Source organism: Mirounga leonina, unplaced genomic scaffold (assembly GCF_011800145.1).
Source record: "Mirounga leonina isolate KUSES-001 unplaced genomic scaffold, KU_Mleo_1.0 Mir_101608, whole genome shotgun sequence".
In the NCBI taxonomy this organism is placed as follows: Eukaryota; Metazoa; Chordata; class Mammalia; order Carnivora; family Phocidae; genus Mirounga; species Mirounga leonina.
This window is the reverse complement of record NW_023270163.1, coordinates 1,731,045-1,755,100: the sequence shown is the minus strand read 5'-3', so window position 1 is coordinate 1,755,100 and position 24,056 is coordinate 1,731,045. Positions and strand designations below refer to the sequence as shown.

Here is a 24,056-nt window from a genome sequence, read left to right as displayed (position 1 = left end):
CTGGAGCGACGTCCCTCAGCGGAGCAGACTCCTGAAAGTTCCAATTTTATGCTCTTCTGCTTTATCACTTGCCAGTAGTGGCTGACAGAGGCTCCCTCCCCCCGCTGTCTGTCTTCCCGAATATCGCCTCGGATTCACTTCTCCCGCATGTCCTGCCTTCCAGAAAGTGGTCACTTTTCTGTTCAGAGAGTTGCTGCTATTTTCTTCGATCTCCTGTTGAGTTCTTAGGTGTTCAGAATGGTTTGATCCCTATCTAGCTGAATTCCTGGGACCAGATGAAATTTAGGTCTCCTACTCCTCCGCCATCTTACTCCTCCTCAATTCTCCTTTTTTTTCGCCCCTCGGTTATTTTTAATTAATGCATCACTATACCTTTTTTTGCTGAAGAATCTTTTTCTTTTGAACCAATTTAGATTCACAGGAAGTTAAGATAGGTGTTCCCAAAGAAGTTAAGTGCACCTTTCCCCCAGTTTCTTCAGTTGTCATTCGTCTAAAGTATGTAGATATGTGTAACTATCACTGCATTGTACAGTACTATTCCATAACCACAGTAATCCCCTGATGCTATGCCTTTATCCTTACATCCATCTGTTCCCTACCCCTAGCATCCTTAATCCTTTGCAGCCTCTAACCTGTTCTCCATTTCTATGATTTTGTCATTTGAAGAACGTACTATAAAAGGAATCATATAGTGCGTGACTTTTAAGTATTAACTTTCTTGTTTCAGTCAGCATAATGTCCTTGATGTCTATCCATGTATCAGTATTTTTGCGTGTATCATTCTTTCATTCCTAATTGCAACAATATTGGAAACGACCCAAACAGCTCTCAGTGAGTGAATATCTGAGCAAATTCTGTTACATCTGCACAATGGGATAGTACTCAACAATGAAAAGGAATGAAATACTGATCCATTGCTACACTTTCATCGCCTGCATATATTACTGAGCCCTCTCAGCCCTGTACGTGGCCTTGACACAAAAATGGTGATGCCATTTCTGCCTTCCAGTGGCTTATATTTAGTAAGTTCGACTGAAGAAATGAATCCACATGGAGTAAGAAGCAAGTGGGCAAGTTACATAAACTACTTAGATGTTACATGTGGGGCTGCTTGGGGCTGCTTGGGGTGTCCCGGCTCACAGCATGGCGAGAGCTGCAGGCAGAGCACATGGTGAGCATCCACATCTCATTCCTTCTCTGCTCTCCATGGGGCAACTTGTACCAGTGGGGGTCAGAGTCCGATTCCTGCCACCTGATCCATTAGATGAATCACCCTCCTGCCACGGGGGAAGCTCGGGAGAGATGGAGAACAAGGAATGATTTACAAAAGGTTATTTTGCAGCTGGTTGTCAGGTGTGCAAGGAGAGGGCAGGGCAGTTCACCCTACCAGTATTGGGGAGCAGTGTGGTGAGAATCCAGTGAGGATTATAAACCACTGGGCACACGACTGCCACGGGGTACCTCTTCTCTCTAGCGAGGAGGGGACTATAGTACCCGCAAAGGCTTCAGAGAGGTTGTAGCACGAACCGATGAGCCAAATCATGCCAAAATAGTGGAAAACTTAACCTCTCCCCACCTCTGAGTTAATCGAGGGGCCTCCGGAGTCAGTTTCCAGCCCTCCAATCCAGAGGCAGTGTTGTGTTGTGTTGGCTCACTCAGCAATGACCGGACTAGCTCTCCCCTCACACTGGCAGGTGGCCAGGCCTCCCCAAACACCTCGTGGTCCCCCCTCCACAGTCTGGATGTTGAGTAGGACTTATTCGGTGATAAAGTAGCTGGAACGGCCTTTGGTCATTTGTGCTAAACTGCTGAGGACGGATTTCATCCTCCTTTCTTGCTGCTTCCTCCGAATCGCTTGATTCTTAACTAGAACAGCACAAGGCTGGAGGGGGCACTTACATGCCTGTCATTGCCCCTTTTTAAATGGCTCAAGTCGCAAAGGGGGCTGTCTGAAACAGGGCGACCTCACTGTTGTTTGTGATGGAGAGGCAGAGATCAGAGCTGTCTGGAACACGAAATGATTCTCAGTCTCTGGCTTGCTCAGCCCTTCAAAGGTCTTACTCATGCCAGGCCTCCCCCAGACTGCTAACAGAAGGGAAAACTGAGGTTGTTTGTTGTTGCAGTTGTTTTGTTTTGTTTTGTTTTCAGTGGAGTTTTAAAAAAATAAAAAGTGAGCCAGGCATAATGATGCTGTTGGCTGCACAGTGAACAGTTGTACCAGAGATCCCAATGGTCAGGAATGGGGACCCATCAGGTCTTGTCCCATGAAGAGTGTTGCTGATCTGCTCTGGGTGTCGGGATTCTGCTTGCAAAATAGATTGTGTCCACATCTGAGCGTTGGCTACCCTGATCAGAGGCAATGCTGGCCTTTCAAAGGGTTGTCCGTATCCATGTCAGCAGTGCTGTAAACTAAGCCTTGAAGGTACAGATATTACTAGTGCCCTGTTTCTGCTCTTAATTGCTTATTATGCAATCTGTGTAAATGCGAGAAATGTGACTCTTTCGGTTCTGCAAATGTCTTTGCAGCTGCCAATACATTCAAATTAAAGCCCAATGCAGCTGTCGCGGAGGCAGTTTTATGTGATGCCCTGGAAGGACAGTCTGATTGCTGCCTGGAAGTTTCTGGGTCCACTACTCAAAAGCCCATTACTCTGTGGTTGCTTGCTTCCCATACAGCATGCCTCCTCATTCTGGATGAAGGGAAAAATTGCCATTTTGCCGTTCCTTGCTCACTTAAATGTGAGTTACACAAGCCTTTTTTTATTTCATCTCCTCTCAGGAAATGTTTTAAAATATCTAACTCCTTTCCCTTGGCATCTGTCCATGAAAGTATATTTAGCTCTTTGTAATTCATTGCCCATGCAGACTGTGAGATATTTTGTTCCTGCAGCATCTCATTTCACCGAGGGCAAACCTGCCTTCAGATCTCTGATATATTCATGTGATAAAAATTAGGCTTGTCTCATACCTCAGATAAGCCTGATGTCAGTGGGAGTTACCATGACATTGGGTACCTGATAAAGTGACTTGAACCCTTATGACACACCTGACATCTTCTCCCAGATTTTTGCCAGTTCAGGGAGAACGTATGTTCTCAGGGTCACCATTGACATTGGAGTCCGGCTTCCGTGAGTCCTGTCTCTGTTCCCTCACAGGATCAACTCAAATGTGAAACACAGCTCCTCTCTTGATTTCCATCAAATGTGCCACAAACTCTGGGAAAATGTAGTAGACTTTATTCAAATTTGGGAGTCATAGAGATATGGAGGAGGAATTTGCATTTTGAAAAGTGCCAACGATTTCAAGTTCAACATTAGCTATCCCTATTCTAAAAATGTGCACCAGCCACCCATGTCTGGAGTATTCCCATAGACTCTTTCATCCCATGTAGTCTCTCCCCTCACACTGCCATGCCATCCTGGCTGCTTTCTGTCTTTCTCCTCCCACTTCTCTTCACACCCTCAATCCAGAACTGCACTGAGAACTCCAAATTCCTCACCTTCTGTTATGCAGATTTCTTTGGCTCTCTTTAGCCTTGATTCTCAAGTGTGCATATCCAAAACCTATAAAAATACTCAGAAGCATAAAATGTATTGCTGTTAGACAGGCACCATCTTCCTGGGAGGGAATTTGTAGCTATAAAAAATTGTTTTTCCTTTGCATCAACTCTTTGTTGTGACCCCTTTTATTCATTCAGGAAATATTTATTGTTTCTGGGATACATGTGCAGCGATAACATGAGGCTGTGTAATATAGTGGAGCAAAGACTTGGAACAGAGGAACTTGATTCTGGTTCTGATTCATTCATCCCTCCACTTATTCATTCCAAAAATGTTCGTTGCGGCTAACTCTGGATCAGCAGTATATTAAGTACAGGGGGTACTGAAATTGTTTAGAGTCCTGCTCTCTAACACAGCAGAGACTGGCCATGTGGACAATAACTTATAGTATAGTCCTGTGAGTGTAAAAGTTGAGGTTCTACCACTTAATACCTGTGTGACCTTGGGCAAGTCTCTAGGCCTCCGTTTCTCCACCTTGAAATGAGGATAGTAATAGTTCCTGTTTCTAGTGTTTGTTGTGAAGATTAAATGCTTAGCACAGGCCTTGACACATACTAAGTGCTAACCAGTCCTTATTTAGGAGCCCAAAGAGGGAAAGTGACTTGCTGAAGTCGCTTGCTAGGTGTTCAGTATGAACAAAATGTGATGAGAGCAGAGGGAAGGACTTCGGATCAAGGACAGCATTACCCTAGAGACAGCATTTAAAAATAGGACGTGGATGATAAAGTGTGATAAAGTTTTGTAGCAGATGAACCAGAGAATGATGTCCTAGTAGGTTTTTATCCTAAGAACGCGAAGTGCAAGGGAGTGAGTGGGGGGAGATAAGGTGGGAAAGGATGATAGTGCCAGCTCTGTCTACTCTATTAGCAGGGGTAATCTACCTGCTTTAACAAAAAAGCCCCCGACTTTCAGTGGCTTTTTAAAAAAGATTTATTTTATTTGAGAGAGAGAGAGAGTGGGGAGGGAGGGGCAAAGGGAGAGGGAGAGAGAGAATTTCAAGCACACTCCCTGCTGAGCATGGAACCCGATGTGGGGCTCGATCCCACAACCCTGAGACCACAACCTGAGCCAAAATCAAGTTGGACGCCTAACCTACTGAGCCACCCAGGCGCCCCTCCAGTGGCTTTTTTGATAAAACTTTCTCCCTCATTTTCAAGTCCAGGTATGTTAGTGAAGGCCAGGTAAAAGCTTGGAGGACTGTGTGGGAAACTTTAAAGGCCACAGGAAGTGGCACACATCACTTCTAAACATATTTTACTAGCCAGAACTCCCTCACGTGACCCCATCTAACTCCAGGAGAGGTCGAGAAGTATACTTAGCCTCCCAGAAGGAAACATCCAGAGGGTTTGATGAGCACCCAGTATTGTCTTTGCCTCGCTGACTCTTTTCTGTGATCTTCTCTGTGTTAACCTTTCCAAGGCCCAGTTTCATCACGTGTAGAATGAGGATAAGCAAAGACATGTCCCAGTGGTGTGGTGAGGATTAAAACATTGTCTGTGAAAGTCCTTTTAGAATACCTGTCGTGGGTGAGGTGATGAATGTTACATAAGGGAAGCGGACAACAAAATGGATGAATGATGCTTCCAACAGTATTTCTGAAGAAATTCAAAGGTGCACTTGATATGACTTGGCTCATTGAACAGTGGACGGAAGATGAAAGAGTAACATTAAAATACTGTCAGAACCTAAGCCACTGAAGCCCACCTGTATTTTGGATGGGGGAAAGAAATGATAGCATTTGCAGACAGTCCTTCTTAATCATGACCATTTTCTGCCAGCTTTTGGCAGGAGTGGGCTTCCTGGGGAAAACCAAAAGACAGAGTCACTGCCAAGGGGTGACATGGGAGGCTTACCTGTGTTTCCCACCCCAACAAATATACAAACATAGCAAAAAAAAGTCAGGAAACTTCTAGAGGGCTACACATTATCTTGCCTGACTTGCAATCAGATTTTGAGCCTTGAGCATTCCCTGTATGGAAATTCTGGAGCACCACTGTGAGGGACACTGATTGAAAGGAGATGCATGTGATCCAACTCCAAATTGAGGAGTCTGACTTGTAGATAAAGTGAGGTCAACTGGGTATTTGTTTTCTTTCTTATCAGAGCCTGTGTTTAGTTTTGACTAGTGAAGATTTCTACTAAAATTAGTTTTCTTCTTTTCTTTTATTATTATGTTATGTTAATAACCATACATTACATCATTAGTTTTTGATGTAGTGTTCCATGATCCATTGTTTGTGTATAACACCCAGTGCTCCATGCAGAACGTGCCCTCTTTAATACCCATCACCAGGCTAACCCATCCTCCCACCCCCCTCCCCTCTATAACCCTCAGTTTGTTTCTCAGAGTCCATAGTCTCTCATGGTTCTTCTCCCCCTCTGATTTCCCCCCCTTCATTCTTCCCCTCTTGCTATCTTTTTTTTTTTTTAACATATAATGTATTATTTGCTTCAGAGGTACAGGTCTGTGATTCATCGGTCTTACACAATTCACAGCACTCACCATAGTACATACCCTCCCCAATGTCTATCACCCAGCCACCCCATCCCTCCCACCTGCCAACACTCCAGCCACCCTCAGTTTGTTTCCTGAGATTAAGAATTCCTCATATCAGTGAGGTCATATGATACATGTTTTTCTCTGATTGACTTATTTCGCTCAGCATAATACCCTCCAGTTCCATCCATGTCATTGCAAATGGCAAGATTTCATTCCTTTGATGGCTGCATAATATTCCATTTTGTGTGTGTGTGTGTGTGTGTACCACATCTTCTTTATCTATTCATCTGTCAATGGACATCTTGGCTCTTTCCACACTTTGGCTATTGTGGACATTGCTGCTATAAAAAGCTTTTGCACAGCAAAAGAAACAGTCAACAAAACCGAAAGACAACTGACAGAATGGGAGAAGATATTTTCAAATGACATATCAGATAAAGGGCTAGTATCCAAAGTCTGTAAAGAACTTATCAAACTCAACACCCAAAGAACAAAGGATCCAATCAAGAAATGGGCAGAAGACATGAACATTTTTCCAAAGAAGACATCCAAATGGCCAACAGACACATGACAAAGTGCTCAACATCGCTTGGCATCAGGGAAATCCAAATCAAAACCTCAATGAGATACCACCTCACACCAGTCAGAATGGCTAAAATTAACAAGTCAGGAAAGGACAGATGTTGGCAGGGATGTGGAGAAAGGGGAACCCTCCTACACTGTTGGTGGACCATTTCCTTACACCACACACAAAAATAGACTCAAAATGGTTGAAAGACCTAAATATGAGACAGGAGTCCATCAGAATCCTAAAGGAAAACACAGGCAGCAACCTCTTCGACCTCAGTTGTAAAATAAATTTTCTTAAATCAAATCCATTGACAGAAATCAAAGCAATAGAGGGAGGGCGCCTGGGTGGCTCAGTTGGTTAAGCGACTGCCTTCGGCTCAGGTCATGATCCTGGAGTCCCTGGATCGAGTCCCACATCGGGCTCCCTGCTCAGCAGGGAGTCTGCTTCTCCCTCTGACCCTCCCCCCTCTCATGTGCTCTCTCTCTCATTCTCTCTCAAATAAATAAATAAAATCTTTAAAAAAAAAAAGCAATAGAGGGAATCTATTCAGTGGGGGATACACTGAAACTGTGGTGAATATTTACTTTTTGGGGTCAAAATGGATGGATCAGTTTCATTTCTGTTAACATACAACATATCCTGGTATTAGTAAGAAACTCTTGCAACCCTAAATAAATTAAATCAAGATCAAATGCACTGTTTCTTTGCAAACAATGAAACTGTTCTTTTAGAAGTTATTAAACTTTTGAAGTCAATACACTTTTGTCAGGATTATTTACCATTGATTAGGAAATAACCTAATGAATCATTCTGAAGAACACTCTATTTTTAGCTCTAACAAGAGTGTTTGACAGCAGCAAGTTGAATTAGTGTATGGAACTGCCACAGTTATGCGAATTTATGTTAAATGTTTTATTTCAGTGTTTTAACATTTGCAGTTAATAAAGAAAATTATTAATCTAAACACATTCTGGTGGAGCTCTGAAACATTTTGACTTTCTGAGTTTGAAAACAGCTTAAGGTTAAAGATGTGATGGGATTTCATCAGTGGCCCTTGGGATATTACAGATTCATCTGATAGAACATAATGTAGTTAGGCCAAGTTTGCAAAGATACACAAACCTGGATCATACAGGCCAGAAGTACCTAGTTCTCAGATAAAATCTCAGTCTAGATCATCCCCCCTTTTCCTTGTACATCTGTCCAAAAGAACTTCCCTATGCATCTTGAAGAAACTGGGTTGCTTTTTTCTTTCCATTTAAAGCTCTGAATTGTTTCCACTTGTGTACTTTCTAAGAATTCTCATATTGTATTTTTCCCCTTTACTATAGAATGTAGCACGTCCTAACTTGTAGATATAATTCTTTCTCCAATACCAGTACCACCCTCTGTATGAGCAGCCATTTTTTAAGATAATTCTATCTTACTCACTTGTGTACATATGTACATATTTGCGCATTTTCAACTCTCAATAAATGGCTTTTGAATGGGACCCCCATAGCTAATTAAATGCATCATCTGTCATAATCAGTAACCTGTTTCTCTACTTTCTGAAGTGAATGATGCAAAGTGGGGGAGTGAGAAGGTGTTTTTGTCATCTCGTACTTATAGGAAGAAACCAGTATATTTTTTAAGGGCCTGCTAAGTTGCTGGTATAGAGAAACAATGCATTGCAGTGCAGGGGATGTGCTGTAACTGTCGACTCTTCCAGAGGTAGAGGGAGGCTAAAAGAGTAAAGGTATGTTGTTTGTGAATGGGCCTTCTGCATATATGACACCTGACCTTACTATCAGATGGGATTGGTATTAGCAGAATTGGATGTACTATGATGCAATTCTAGAGCCATTCAGTGTCACAGATCACTGCCAAAGCCCTAGATAGAACATACTGCTGTATTCTTTTTCTTAAAGAGAGCCTCTCCAGATATGTAAATTTTGGGTCCCACAAAACCTGAACCCATTCCTGGTGATTAGCCCCATTTTATAGATAAGAAAGACTAAAAGGTTATGACAAATCCAGAATTCCACAGCAATATAATATGCTGAGAAAAAAATGGAAAACAGAACACTGATCCAAGACTTCCTGGTTTCCAGGACAGAGGTAGACTCTATATCAAATTATTCGGCCCAGAGTAAAATTTAATCTGAAACCCTATCATGTTCTAGCTGTTTGCCATTGGGACAGTGTAATTTGTTTATTTGGAAACATTAATAGTTTACTTAGCTGTCAAAATTATTTAAATAACATGGTATGTAAAGGGGGCGCCTGGGTGGCTCAGTTAATGGTTTAGCATCTGGCTCTTTGTTTGGGTTCAGGTCCTGATCTCATGGGTGGTGGGATTGAGCTCCAGCTCCGCACTTGGTGGGGAGTCTGCTTGAAGATTCTCTCCCTCTGTCCCTCCCCCAACTCATGTGCGCCTGCGAGCTCTCTTTCTCAAATAAATAAATAAATATTTTTTAAAAATAAAGTGGTATGTGCAGAAGAATTATAAAAATCTTAAAATATCTTGTGGCTTTTTAGGAAATGTGTTTCATTCTTTTACTGTGCTTAGGAAATGCAGACATAAAATTTTCCTGGGTGCCTTGGGAACTTCATTGTTATGTTTACATATGTATGAATATTTTTTAAGAAAATAAGGTCAATTTCAACTTAAGCAAACTACTGAACCCAAAAACTTCTGTGAGAATTTTGATGAATTCTCTCTAGACAGTTTTGAGTCCACTTTTGATTTTCTAGCTTAGACTTTTGAAGACATTTCAGAAAGTATTTTTTTAACAAAGCAAAATTTACCATCTCTGTATTAAAAGATACAGTGAAGGGTAGATGTGTGGTTGAAAATTACAAATAAGAGACTTTGGAGTTAATTACTAGATGCCACTCCATGTAATACAGACAGTGATTTGTTGTGCTTACGGCCACTAGCTTGCTATGAGATTTAATAGTATTTACTTCTTTCATTATTTTCTGCCATAGTATTACTTAAAGAGGAAAACTAGTAATTTTAGTAATGAAAAAACAAAACATAGATGGTTTATTGTCACAAAATTTCTAAAATTACTGTGCTGTAGCTAAGTGTGCCTTATACAAGGAGACAGAAAACCTGTAGTTGAGGTCAGATTTAGAACCCTCAATATCCTTGGACAAGTCATGTTGCCTTTTTAACTTTTCATCTCTTCATCTATAAATGTTGGTGTGTATAACTCCTATCCTGCTTATCTCCAAAGCTTTTGTTAGTATCAAATGAGTAATGGAAAGGAACAACACATGCAAATGTGAATTAATAATGATGTGGCTCAAGGTGATTCAAGAATATTTTTCCAGTTTTACTGAGAAACACATGACATGCATCACTGTATCAGTTTAAGGCATACAGCATGATGGTTTGATTTACACATATTATGAAATGATTAACAGTAGGTTAAGCTAACATCCATCTTCTCATATAGACACAATGAAAAAGAAAAGAAAAGGAAGAAAAATTTCTCTGAGTAATGAGAATTCCTAGGATTTATTCTTTTAACAATTTCATATAGCAATGTTAGCTACAGTCATCATGTTGTACATTACTTTCCTAGGATTTATTTATCTTTTAACTGGAAGTTTGTATCTTTTGACCACCTTCCTCCAATTCCTCTGCCTGTGTTAGCTACGAGTCTGATTTCTTTTTCTGTGTTTTTTAAGATTCCATTTATAAGTGAGATCATATAGTATTTGTCTTTGTCTGACTTACTTTACTTAGCGTAATGCCTTCAAGTTCTATCCATGTTGTCATAAATGGTAGGATTTCCTCATTTTTATGGCTGAATAGTATTTCATTTTGTGTATGTGTGTGTTTGTATATATGTGTATTTCTTTATCCATTTATCCATTGATGGACAGTATTCAAGAATATTTTTAACACTCTGTAATTATGCACATTTGCACATTTTAAGCAATTGTTTTCTTTTATAATACATGCATATGCAGTAGTTCAAATATTAATCATATGCCCATTCATTCAGTTAACTTTTATTTAGCACTTGCAGTGGGTCAGGCACTGTGCAAAGCAGTGGGCATTCTTTGACCCACCTACATCACACGTTAATTATCTTTTAGTGGAAAGATAACTAGGGAAGAACATGTGTGCATTGAATATTATTTATTTTATGAGAGAAGACTATGAGCATATGCCCATAATTTTATATTTCATAGCAGTGCTCTCTGAAAACATTATCCAGTAATTTCATTATATTTCCCTATTATGTATAAAGATATTTGGTCCCACCGAGGTGGGTCATGGTCAAAGGAGTTTTATAACCACTGAATTTGAGTATATTAACTGGGGAAGAATTAAATTTTTAAAGATTTTATTTATTTGACACAGAGAGAAAGAGATTGAACACGAGCAGGGGGAGCAACAGGGAGAAGCAGGCTCCCTGTATGTGGAACTCAATCCCAGGACCCCGGGATCATGACCTTAGCCAAAGGCAGCCACTTAACCGACTGAGCCACCCAGATGCCCCGGAAAAGAATTAATTTTATTAAAAATGCTTTGAAACTGGATTGTGAACTCCTTGGGGGCAAAGATTTATATATATATATAATATAATATATTCTATGTATAAATATATATATATTTTAATCACTAAATAGAGAAATCCTAGTAAAAATAGTGGTTTAGGAAATTTTCAATTTTCATTTTAAACAGGAAATTTGTTCATGTAACATGGTACTTACACCCTGTTATTTTCGCCAAAATGGCTTAGGCCTGATATATTTTACCCAAAGGAGCTTTTCTAACATCCTCTACACATCTCCCATTTCAGCCATATCCAGCCATCTCCAAACAGTCTCTCTAAATATCAACATTTGTTCAGTGAAGATCCCCACTGTTTTCTGGTTACAGGGATGTGCATAACTATTTTATTATGGGAGTGAATATAGAAGTCCATGATACTACTGTTTAGCAAAAGCAGAGAAAGAAGCCTTTTTTGGTTTTATTTATCATTAATCACAATGCCTATGAATAACATGAAGAAGAATGGAAGGAAGGGAGGGATGTTGAGAGAGAGGGAGGGAGGGAGGGAAGGAGGGAGGGAGGGAGAGAGGAAAACTACAGAGAAGTCCATGAAGTAATAGAAATTTAAGCAGTGCTCCCTCTTTCAACCTTTTATGCTAGTCTGAAGAGATATTACTGTGGATTCAGAGAACTTCATGCCTAAAAGTTAGTCTCAGCTGATCGCTAAATCCTGCCAAGAAGAGATTGGGTTAATAATTTATAATCCATCACCAAGACAAGTCTTTACTGTTCATAAATTATTTAAAGCTATTGACTTGTTTTTTAAATCAATTTAATTCTTATAAAGTTCTGCTTAAAACTTACTCAGCCAATTGATACTTAATCATTTGCTATCTTTAGGTTGAAGGAAGAGATTTTTCATGAGATGCTTTCATTCATTCAACAAATATTTTTGATCATGTATATTTATGGTTGGAAAGCATATAGGAGGGGAACAAAATGGAAAAAATATCCCTGTCCTAATGGAGATTATTTACTAGTAGGGGAGGCAGACCAAATGGGAAAATAAAATATTTAAAATATCATGTGAAGATAAATGTTATGCACACAAATAAAGCAAAGGAGATAGGGAATCTGTGGTATGAGGGTAATCCTAGTTCAAGTAGGATGGGCAGAGAAGGCTTCTTTGATATGATATTTGAGCAGACACTTGAGGGAAGTGAGGGGTTGACATATGCAAATATCTGAGGTTAGAATATTCCAAGTGGAGGGAATAGCAAGAGCTAAGGCTTCAAGTTGAGTGTGCTTGGAATATTGAAAGTAAGAAAGAGGCCAGTCTGAGTAGAGCTCAGTGAGCAAGGGGGAGAAGATAGGATGGACAGTTGGAGAGGTAGCAAGAAACCAATCACATAGGCCATTGGAAGGACTTCATCTTCTACTGAATGACATGGGAAACCATCGGAGGGTTTGGAGCAAAGGAGTGATAGGATCTTACTTTTTAATGTAATGATTGTGGGCGCTTCATTCAAGAGAGACTAAAGGGAGGCAAGGTTTAATGTAGGGAGACAAGCGAAGAGGCTGTAGCAAGAGATCATGGTGACTTGGACCATGATGATAGCTGCAGAGGTAATGAAACCAGTCTATCAGATCACTTGGAGGTTTTTGCCTCAGGGAAATGAAAACTGTCCTTGCCACTTACTGAGATATGTAAAATTTCAAGAGTAGCAATTTTGTGGCATGTTGGGGGAGGGTGAGGATGGAAATTAGAAATTGGTAGCAGTCATGTTAAGTTTCAGATGTCGGGAATTTTATGTGTAGTCTCTATTAACCTTACTATAAAGCCTGTGATACTGAACATTAACTTTCTATTAACCCTAGGAAGCCTCAAAACATTAATTCTTCATAATATTAAGTGTTTATTCCAAAGCATTTTTGGAACAAATTTCTTACTGTTTTTATTTTACTGCTTTGCACATAGAACATCAAAAAATACACTTCTTTTAACCTTGGTGGTAATCATAGGGACTCTCTGAATTTTGAAATGGTATAAAACACTCGGTCTTCACTAGTGTTTGTGATATTCTTTTTTGATATTATATTTACCTTTGTGGCTTTAATTTCATAAGTTATCTTGGGATAAATATAATATGTTTATAGTTTAATATAAATATATGTATGATAAATATGTATACCCATTATATATATATATATAATGTATATACATAAATACATATCAGGAAAAATAATAATCTGAAGTAATCCCACTATCTAGAGGTAACTCTTGTTTTCTTTTGTATTCTTTTGGATCACTGTATAACTAATTAATAACACATTCTTATATATTGTGCAGTTACTGTATACCAGGGACTATCTTATTTATTTATTTATTTATTTTAGAGAGCGAGCGAGAGAGAGCAAGCACACAGAGGGAGAGGGGGAAGCAGACTCCCCATTTAGTAGGGAGCCCAACCACAGGACCCTGGGATCATGACCTGAGCCAAAGGCAGATGCTTAATGGATGGACCCACCCAGGCGCCCTCCCAGGGACTATCTTAAATGCTTTATATAGATGGACTCATTTAATTCACATTAACAACCCTTTATCAGTCAGGGCTTTTACTTGCAAAAAACCCGCAAAACTAGCTAGTTCAAACAATTTCAAAAATAAATGTATTAAAGTATATTAGCTTAAAGTTTCCCCAAATATGTAGAATAAAGCTGTGGTGCTGTACAAACAAGACAATACTGAAAATCACAGCACACATTTGCTCTGGTGGAAACATCACCGTTGCTCCTTGATTATCACAAGCATTGCACATTGCACCCCTAATTCTCTTAGCACTGGGCACCGGATGTAACCTCTGAAACTTTGGATCTCCTTTCCGAAGAGACCCATTGATGGTGATTTTTCTCAAATACAGGAAGTCTATCAAAAGTTCTGGGAAACTAAAAATATTCTCAAAATTATAGAACAGTCTACCTCTTTGGCTGTCATATTAATTTCTTACATATTTCAGTTCCCAAATTGCAAGAACACAAGTGATAGAGACCAAGATAATAAAACTAACCCCTGAGAAGCAAACAAATGGGAAAGTGAAGCCTAATTCATTGTCTTTCCAAGAGGGTGATCCAAATACCTATCACATCTTATGTTTGCCCTACAGCTTTCTGATCTCCAGGTGATTTCCATTCCTCCTGTCATTCTATCATAATCTATCTCCGTGAACTAAATTGGGAAGGTTGCCACCAACAGCTAACCCTTTTTGAAATAGTAAGGAAAAGGGAAAGGATAACAACAAAGAAAAATAGTTGGTATATCCATGCACACACAAGACCCTGCTTTGGAATCCATGCTGCTACAGGTGGTGACAACTATACCCAGTGTTCAGAGCTATCAGTAACTCATAGTTATTAGGTTAATAAACAGAAATGCCAAAATAAACAAGCAGTATGGTAGAGTGATTCATATTTCTAGCTCTGAAATATGGTACTCATCACTTAATTTTTCTGTGACTTTGGGTAAATTACTTAATCTCTCTGTTTCTTCATTTGTAAAATGGGGATATCAACATATCTAGCTCATAGGACGACCATTGGGATCACGTGTGATAATGCAAGTGCCTATTTTTACATGTAACCTGTTTCCGAGTTTGATTTCTGTATGGTTATATCTGATTATCTGGGTGTGAGGAGGACCATGGTTGGCTGTTCTTGCTGATAAATTGGGAAAACAGCAGAAGCAGTAGCCAAATCAGCAATAATGTGGTGAAGACTCAATATGGGGCTTGCAGTACCTTTGTATTATACATAACTGAGGATTCTTTCAGCAGAAGAAAGAGGTTATGCCTGTGAAAAATGAGAAAACAAATATAAGGAAAACCGTTTTTTAGGGGAAAATGAGAAGATATACTTTGTATTGGATCTGTTTTGTTTGTAGTACATATAATGGTCAAAGAATGTGGGAATGGCCACACATCGACGTAACATAAACATTAGAATAATAATTATGTGTAGAAATTACCAAACCTCTGTTATATTTCAGGTACCACACTAAGGACTTTACATGTAATCTACACTACAATTTTTGAAAGGTGTGAAATTGAAGATCAAAGAATAAAAGCACCTTGTCCCCAAATACACAACTGTAAATGAGCATGTAACTTATATATTGTCATGCTAAATTAGGCACTTACTGAATAGACATGTAATCTCTACTTTTTGCCACAATGCATTCCTGTAAACTGTAAGGCGAAGCAGATCTTTTTAAAGTGAATTATATTTTCCCAAAGGAACAATGCTGTTATTGGAGGTTGTACTCTTAACCAATAATTTGACATTGACTACATCATATATATGATCTACAGTATCTCATAAGAGCAAAGATACCATGACCATAAATGTGCTAAGTCTTATAGATATTAATTATATATGAGATGAGCAATAATGTTGCTTCTCTTTTTTGAACTTAGGGTTTTGGAGAATATTTTGGATGGCTTTTTCTCAGAAAGGAACTCTCTTGGGGGAGAAACTACTTTAAAGCCCCTTTTCTCTCATGATAAATGTCCCTTTGCGGAGTCATTTGAAATTATTCCATTTAGTTATTCTCTTTTAAAATTGCTATTATAGCATCAAGTATTTAGGGGAAAATGAAACTAAAAACCTTGTAGTGATTCAGAAGACATACATTCTGGCCTCATCTCTTAGCCATTACCTATATGACATAAGCAGCAAGGCTTCTTCCCTGTGCCTCAGTTTCCCTTTTTCTTTGAACACACTGGATTAGGTGAATTTGAAAGGACCTGTAGGGCTATACCTTTCTAGAATCTGATATAGGATACTCAATCTTTGGATTCTATTTTAAGTTTTTGGAGAGCAGAAGTTTTCTGAATCTAGTTTGTTGACTGTTGACTATTTGCTCTTGCTCCAGCACCAAGTCACAAAGTGAATCCCTCACAGGTTGTATCCTCTGCTTTGGTGATAACAGTAGTGGTTACAAGCACATCATGCAATATGTTACTGTGAAAGCACAAGGAATCTAGAAGATAAGAATTGAAATCCTGTTTCTCCATTTCCTGAGTGATATTCAACATAGTCACTTAATCTCTTTGAACCTAAATTGTTTTCATTAGTGTAACAGAAGGATTGGTTCTTTTATTGCAAGGACATATTAAAGATTAAATGAGATTAAGTGAAAAAATCCTATATATAGCTATATTCTTATTATAGTCATGGGCTAGCATAAGGCATATATTCTTATTATAGTCAAGGGCTAGTGTAAGGCATTTTGACAACTTGTTGGTGAGCCATTGCCTAATGGGGCAGCATGCCCAGACAAAGGAGTTTAGAAATGAGGTGTAGATGCTAATAGCTGTCAACTGATTTTTTTAAAAATTTTTGAATAATTTCAGTTGTTTAACTGAAAATTGTAACAACAACACACAAACAGGAAAACTGTAGATGTTCACCCAACAGTCTTATAAATAGCTTTAAAAAAAAAATGGACAAATGCTATAATGTTAGGAAAATTAAGTGTGTTATATCCAAGGACATGATTATGATTTTTTTAAAATAAAAATTGTATATATTTAAGGCTTATAACATGATGATTTGATATATATATACACAGTAAAATGATTACTACAGTCACTGCCAATTAACATATCTCCTTACATAGTCACCATCTTTGTGTGTGGTGAAAATACTTGCAGTCTACTCTCTTAGCAAATTTCTAGTATTTGATACAGTATTATTATTAATGCTGCACATTAGAAACCTAGACTTATTCATTCCACCGAACTGCAACTTTGTACCTTTTAACCAACTTCTCCCCCATTGCCCCACCTCCCTGTCTCTAATAACTAATGTTCTATTCTCTGCTTAAATGACAAACAGAAACACAATTTACCAAAACATATGGGATGGAGTAAAAGCAGTACTAAGAGAGAAGTTTATAGCCATACCTACTCACATTAAAAAAGAGAATCTCAAATGAACAAGCTAATTTCACACCTCAAGGAAATAGAAAAGAAGAACAAACTATACCAAAAGTTACAAGAGTGAAGTAAATTATAAAGATCAGAGTAGAAATTAATCAAATTTAGAATAAAGAACAATAGAAAAAAATCAACAAAACTTAGAGCCGTTTAAAAAAAATAAAAAATAAAAACAAAATCAACAAACTCTTAACAAAACTAAGAAAAAAAGAGAGATGTGCCAAGTAAATAAAATTAGAAATGAAAGGAGACATTACAGTGGGTGCCTAGAAATAAAAAAAGGATTATAAGAGACTATTATGAACAACTCAGTGCAAACAAATTGGGTAACTAGGAGAATTGGATAAATTCCTAGAAGCATACAATTTACCAAGAGTGAATCAAAAAGAAACACAAAGCCTAAACAGACTAGTAATAAATTAATTTATGAAGTAATAATAAAAAAACCTTCCAACAAAGAAAAGCTCAGGACCGAATGGCTCCACAGTTGAATTCTACCAAAAAGTTAAAGAATAATTAATACCAACCCTACTCAAACTTTCCCCAAATATAGAAATAGAGGGGGGTGTGTGTTGTGGTTTTGGTGGCGGGAGCCGGGGAATTAAGGTGCTGGGCGATGGCCAGCTGTGAGCGATGACCAGGCTTCTGGCCATGGCGCGCAGAGTTGCTTTGGCCGCCGTGCACTGCAGCACCCACGGCAGCAGCGGCCTCAGCATGTTTTATGCCATGAGGAGGGGCCGCAAGGCCGGGGTCTTCCAGACCTGGAGCGAATGTAGAGCCCAGGTGGACCGGTTTCCTGCTGCCAGATTTAAGAAATTTGCCATGGAGGAGGAGGCCCAGGCCTTTGTCAGAAAGCCTGCAAGCCCGGCCGGATGGCTCAGAAGGGACAGAAAATAAGCATGAACAAGAATCACAGGTGAAAGTCAACAAGCGACTCTGTGAACCGTCGGATGGAGAGGAAAACACAGAGCCCTGTTGAAGCATGCGAGACAGAACACAGAATCCGTGCCTTCAGTTAACAAAGACTCGTTTTCTTATATGGGAGAGTTTGTTGTCATCTACACTGACGGCTGCTGCTCCAGCAATGGGCGGAGGAGGGCACCAGCAGGGATCGGCGTTTACTGGGGGCCGGGCCATCCTTTGAACGTAGGCATTAGGCTTCCCGGGCGGCAGACCAACCAAAGAGCAGAAATTCATGCAGCCTGCAAAGCCATCGAGCAAGCAAAGGCTCAAAACATCAAGAAGTTGGTTCTATATACGGACAGTATGTTTACTATAAATAGTATCACTAACTGGGTTCAAGGCTGGAAGAAGAATGGGTGGAAAACGAGCACAGGGAAAGAGGTGATCAACAAGGAGGACTTCATGGCGCTGGAGCAGCTCATCCAGGGCATGGACATCCAGTGGATGCATGTTCCTGGTCATTCGGGATTTATAGGCAATGAAGAAGCTGACAGATTAGCAAGAGAAGGAGCTAAGGAATCAGAAGACTGAACGAAGTAATTTTAATTCTTGGAAAAACTTGAAGGAAGCTCACCAGATCTGAAGAGTCTTACAGAGGATGAAAGGACTTTATGAAGACAGAAGACTGCAAGAGGAGTTTCAGTTGGTCAGGAAATGGATTTCTCACTCAAAAACCTCCCTGCCAACCTCAGTAAGCCTGCCATCCCCTCGGAGCAGAAGGCTTCATCCAGAGTCTCCCTGCTGAGGGCGTTTGTCACTTCCTGCAATGAGGTTTTTTGTGTGTTTGTTAAAATGTGATGGGGAAGTTCTGCATGGAGATTATTGGATGGCAAGAGAATGAAATGTAAAAAGAGAAATTGGAATTAAAGAATTTAAAAGGTAAAAAAAAAAAAAGAAATAGAGGGAACACTCCCAAACTCCTTTTATGAAGCCAGCATCACCCTGATACTAAAGCCAGAAAAGACTCTACAAGAAAAGAAACCTACAGGCCAGTGTTCCTGATGAGTATAGATGCAAAAATCTTCAAGTAAACACTAGTAAACTGAATTCAAGAACACATCAAAAAGATTATACACCATGACCAACTAGGATTTATCCCTGGGGAACAAAGTTGGTTTGACCTATGTAAAGTTATCAATGTGATACACTACATTAACAGAATGAAAGATAAAAAACACATGATCATTTCAATAGATGGAGGAAATGCATTTCACAAAACTCAACTTCCAGTCATGATATAAACTCAGCAGATTAGATATGGAAGGAAGTACCCTCAATACATACAACAAAGACCATTTGTGAAAAGCTCACAGGTAACATCACAATCAGTGGGGAAAATTGACTGCTTTTCCTCGAAGGTCCAGTGCAAAGTTAGGACGTTCAATCTTACCATTTCTATTTAACATAGTACTAGAATTATTAGCAAGAGCAATCAGACAAGAAAAGTAAAAGGTTTCCAAATCAGAAATTAAGATGTAAAATGGTCTCTGTTTGCAGATAACATGATCCTTTATGTAGAAAACCCTGAAGAGTCCATTTAAAAAAGCCTTTTAGAACTAATACATTCAGTAAAGTTGCAGGATACAAAATCAACATACAAAAAATCAGTTGCATTTCTTTACACCAGCAACAATCTATCTGAAAAGGAAATCAAGAAAATCCCTTTTACGATGGCATCTATAAAAGTAAAATACTTGGGAACAAATTTAACCAAAAAGGTAATGGATCTGCACACTGAACACTAGAAAATATTGATGAAAACATTGAAGAAGACATAAATAAGTGGAAAGATATCATGTGTTCATGAATTGGAAGACTTAATATTGTTAAAATGTTCATATTATGCAAACTCTTCTATAGATTTGATGCAATTTCTATCAAAATTTCAATGGCATTTTTAACAGATACAGAAAAAAACAATTATAAAATTCCAATGGAATCTCAAAAGACCCCAAATAGATGAAATCTTGAGAAAGAAGAGAGTTGGAGGCATCACACTTCCTAATTTCAAATGACGTAACCCACATATATATAGTCAACTAATTTTGACAAAGGTGTCAAGAATATTATCATGGGGAAAGGATAATCTCTTCAAATAAATGATGCTGGCAAAACTGGATATTCACATATAAAATGATAAAATAGGACCCCCATAATATACACCACTCACAAAAAAATAATTCAAAGTGGATTAAAGACTTAAATGGAACATCTGACACTGAAACTTCTAGAAGAAAACACAGGGAAAAATCTTTTTGACGTTGTTCTTGGCATTGATTTTTTTGGATATGACACCAAAACCAAAACTAAACAAATGAGATGCATCTGTACAACAAGTACAATCATCACAATGAAAGGGCAACCTACAGAATGGGAGAAAATATTTGCAAACCATATATCTGGAAAAGGATTAATATCCAAAGTACTTTAGGAATTCAACTCAATAGCTATATGTATGTGTGTGTATAATTTATATATACACATATGTATGTATTTTTATATGTTTTATATAATGGGCAAAGGGCCTGAAGAGACACTTTTTCAAAGAAGAAATACAAATGGCCAACAGGTATATCATTAGTAAAATGCAAAACAACAATGAGCTATCCCCTCGCATCTGTTAGGATGAATATTATCAAAATAAGATAGATAACAAGGTTGGTAAGAATACGGAGGAAAAGGGACCCTTGTTCACCATTAGTAGGAATGTAAATTGGTACAGCCTTTATAGAAAATAAAGGAGATTTGTAAACGCTAAATACAGAACTACCATATGATCCAGCAATCCCTCTTCTACAAAAATAAAGAAAATTAAATCAGTATTTCAAGGAGATATCTGTAATTCCATGTTTGTTGTAGCATTATTCACAATGGCCAAGGTAGGGAATGGACCTAAGTATCTGTCAAGAGATGATTGGATAAAGAAAATGTGAGATACACACACACATGCAATGGAATATTATTCAACCTAAAAATAAAGGAGATTCTGCCATTTGCAACAATATGGAAGAACCTGGAGGATATTATGCTTTGTGAAATAAGCCAGATGCAGAAAGAAAAGTGCTGTATGATCTCACTTTATTGTGGAAACTTAAAAAGTTGTTAGCTGATTTTGAAGTGATCAACATAATAAAGCTTGATTAGGCTTTATTATTATTTATCAGTGTCTGTTAATTCACCCAAAATATGTGAGAAAACTATAAATCTGGAAAGGACAATAGAGGATGTCTAATGCATTGAAGCCCTATACTAAATGATCAATCAGGCCCTTAAGGGAGCTTTAAAAATGACAGCTATCTGGGCCCAGAACCTGGATATTATAATTAACTAGATGAAGTATGGCTGTTAGGAGTCTGTATGTTTAAAAATATCCCTGGAATATTAGTGAACTGCTAATATTGAGAACTCTTGGACCAAATTCCTCATGTAAGTGGTGACAAACATGTAGTGGAAAGAGGGAGATTGAAGTCACAAAGCAGAAACTTGATTCTCCTGATATTTAATCCTTTCCACTTCCCACAGTACCATATGGCAAAAAATAGTAGTAGAGTTGGTGGTACTTTCTGAAAGCCAAGGCCATTTCGGGTGATATCTTGGCTATTGGTACTGAACCCAGGTTTATATGCTCATGCACATGATGTGGCCCATTTACCAGAGGCAACATTCTACAGTGTCAGACTGCCAAGCTGGTAATAGCATAAACTCCCCATAGCTAGGCTGCCACATCAAATGGAGCAAAACGACAAGGAGAATCAAGATGTAAAGTCAAGAGAGTCAGGAACTGCTAGGAAGTCAGTGCTAGAGACAAGAGGGGTTGGCATGGAGACATTTTTGGCTATTCTCTTGGGACTTCTATTGCAATCCCGTGTTGCTAGTCATGGCAAAATGAGCCAGGAACCACTTGATGGTCAAGGCACTCTAAGATCAGCTTCTGCCCCAGTTCCTTTATGACCAAGGAAATAGTAGGTTTATATATAGTTACTAAGATAGTATAGGGTTCATTAGCAGAAAGTTGCTCTCATGACTAAACATATCTACTTGATAAGTGTAATATCAATATTAAGAGAAAGTATTTAATTAAGATCACATTCAAATTCATCATTTGGGACAAACCTTAGAAGTGCTTGTAGGCGAAAATTTCATATGGAAAAACATTTTCCATATTTTAGTTCTGTTTTAAAATCTGTCTGTGGTAGTTGGTTCTTGTTTGTAACTTTACCAAAGCTCTCATATACAATTGATTGTGCTATTTTATTAATTTTGAAATGTTTGAAAGGTTAGAGACTGGGAATTGCAAGACCTTGATTATAATCCTGACTTTGCCATGAACCAATTCTGTAAACTTAGAGAAGTCCTTTTTCTCCCAGGAAGAGATGATTACAAAGGGCAATTCAACTCTTAAGTGTCAGTGACTGCCAAAGGTGCAGGCAGAAATCAAATTAAGATAGGGTGCATCTCTGAGGGGTAGTTTCAAATAGGGACTGATCCTAATGCCTCTTGGGAATCAGGAATGGAATGAACAGATAATGTGTTCCTTTGTTTCTCTTTCTCTTTCTCTACCTCACTCCACACCCCACACCAAATACCTTTCCTTTGCTATTCCTGCCCTTTGAATGTTATGTCTCTTACTTCAAGCTTTATCTCATGAATTATAATAAGATTTCACTAAAGTTCATAGGTTTCAAGCTAACAGTATAGGAAGTTGTTAAGGCTTAAAATAAATTTCAGCAACAGATGATCCAAAGTCCTCTACTTTATACTGTAGAGAAGAAAACCTTCTTAAACTCTAAAACAATCTGGGATTCTACTCACTGAAATGATATGTAATCACAATTGAGTATGATAACCTATTTTGTTTCTTTCTCACAAGATTTAGTTACAGTTTTACTATTCAGAATCTTACTGTTAATTCCTTTGTCCAAAAGTTTAAGAATATTATTCATGGGTGGCTGCTGGTGGGGGTGGGAGTGAGAGGAATGAGAAACACTGTGTTTCTTAAAGTTAACATTTCTATGAAAATTTGAGAGCATTCATGGGGAAACAAAAAATCAGGAACCCTGATAATCCTTCTAGAGCAATGCTTTCTCTTTCATGAAAGGCATTGTCAGACTTCATGCACAGCAGCATTTCCAGCACAATTGAATGCATGTATAATTTTTGAACCCTTCATTTAAAAGCCATTTGAAATCCAGAGCACAAAAATCTAAAGGAAATGCTTATTCAAAAACTTCTATCGTACTTTATGCTGTAATAGTTATATATCTTGAAACATGGTGTTTTAATGCAGTATTCTCAAGCCATTGTCCAGGGAACAAAAATGTTCACCATATGATACATTTGAAAAGAGAGATTTTGGGGAATCAGAAGGGAAGATGGGTCAGTTAGCCATCCTGGATTAATCATTTATGGCCATTGAGGGTATGATTTTGTTTTTGTAAAACAATTGCTCTTTCAGTTTCCATGTTTATAGGTAGGAAGTTTCTAGGACGTCTGGGTATATTTAAGTGTGTACATATATACATATATATACACCCATTATATACTTGCATATACATATATTATTCATGTGATTTATATAAATTCTATAAAATAAGCATATATATGATATAGTCCACATACCCTTACCAGTGATAAGGAGCTTGCTACTTTGTAAAGTACCTAAGTCCCTGAAGAACATAGTTGTTAGGTTTTTTTTGGTTTGAAAACCATAAAAATGAACATGGGAAGATAGCAGCAGAGTAGGAGGGCCCTAGGCTCACCTTATCCCAGGAATACAACTAGATAGCTATCAAATCATCCTAACTACCCCAGGAATGGGCCGAAGACTGATAGAATAAACTCCACAACTAAAGGGAGAGAAGAGACCACATTGAAGAAACTAGAAAGTGTGGAGATGTGGTTTAGGAGAGAAATGGATCATGGCCACTGTGTTGGGGAGGGAGCCACAGTTGCAGAGAAGGGTGAGAAACAG

The 24,056-nt window shown here is 38.5% G+C and overlaps 1 pseudogene; it reads left to right on the top strand.

The window, feature by feature from the left end:
• The first annotated feature begins 17,755 nt into the window (after positions 1-17,755).
• On the top strand, positions 17,756-18,643 carry LOC118008144 (annotated as a pseudogene).
• Positions 18,644-24,056: the final 5,413 nt, after the last annotated feature.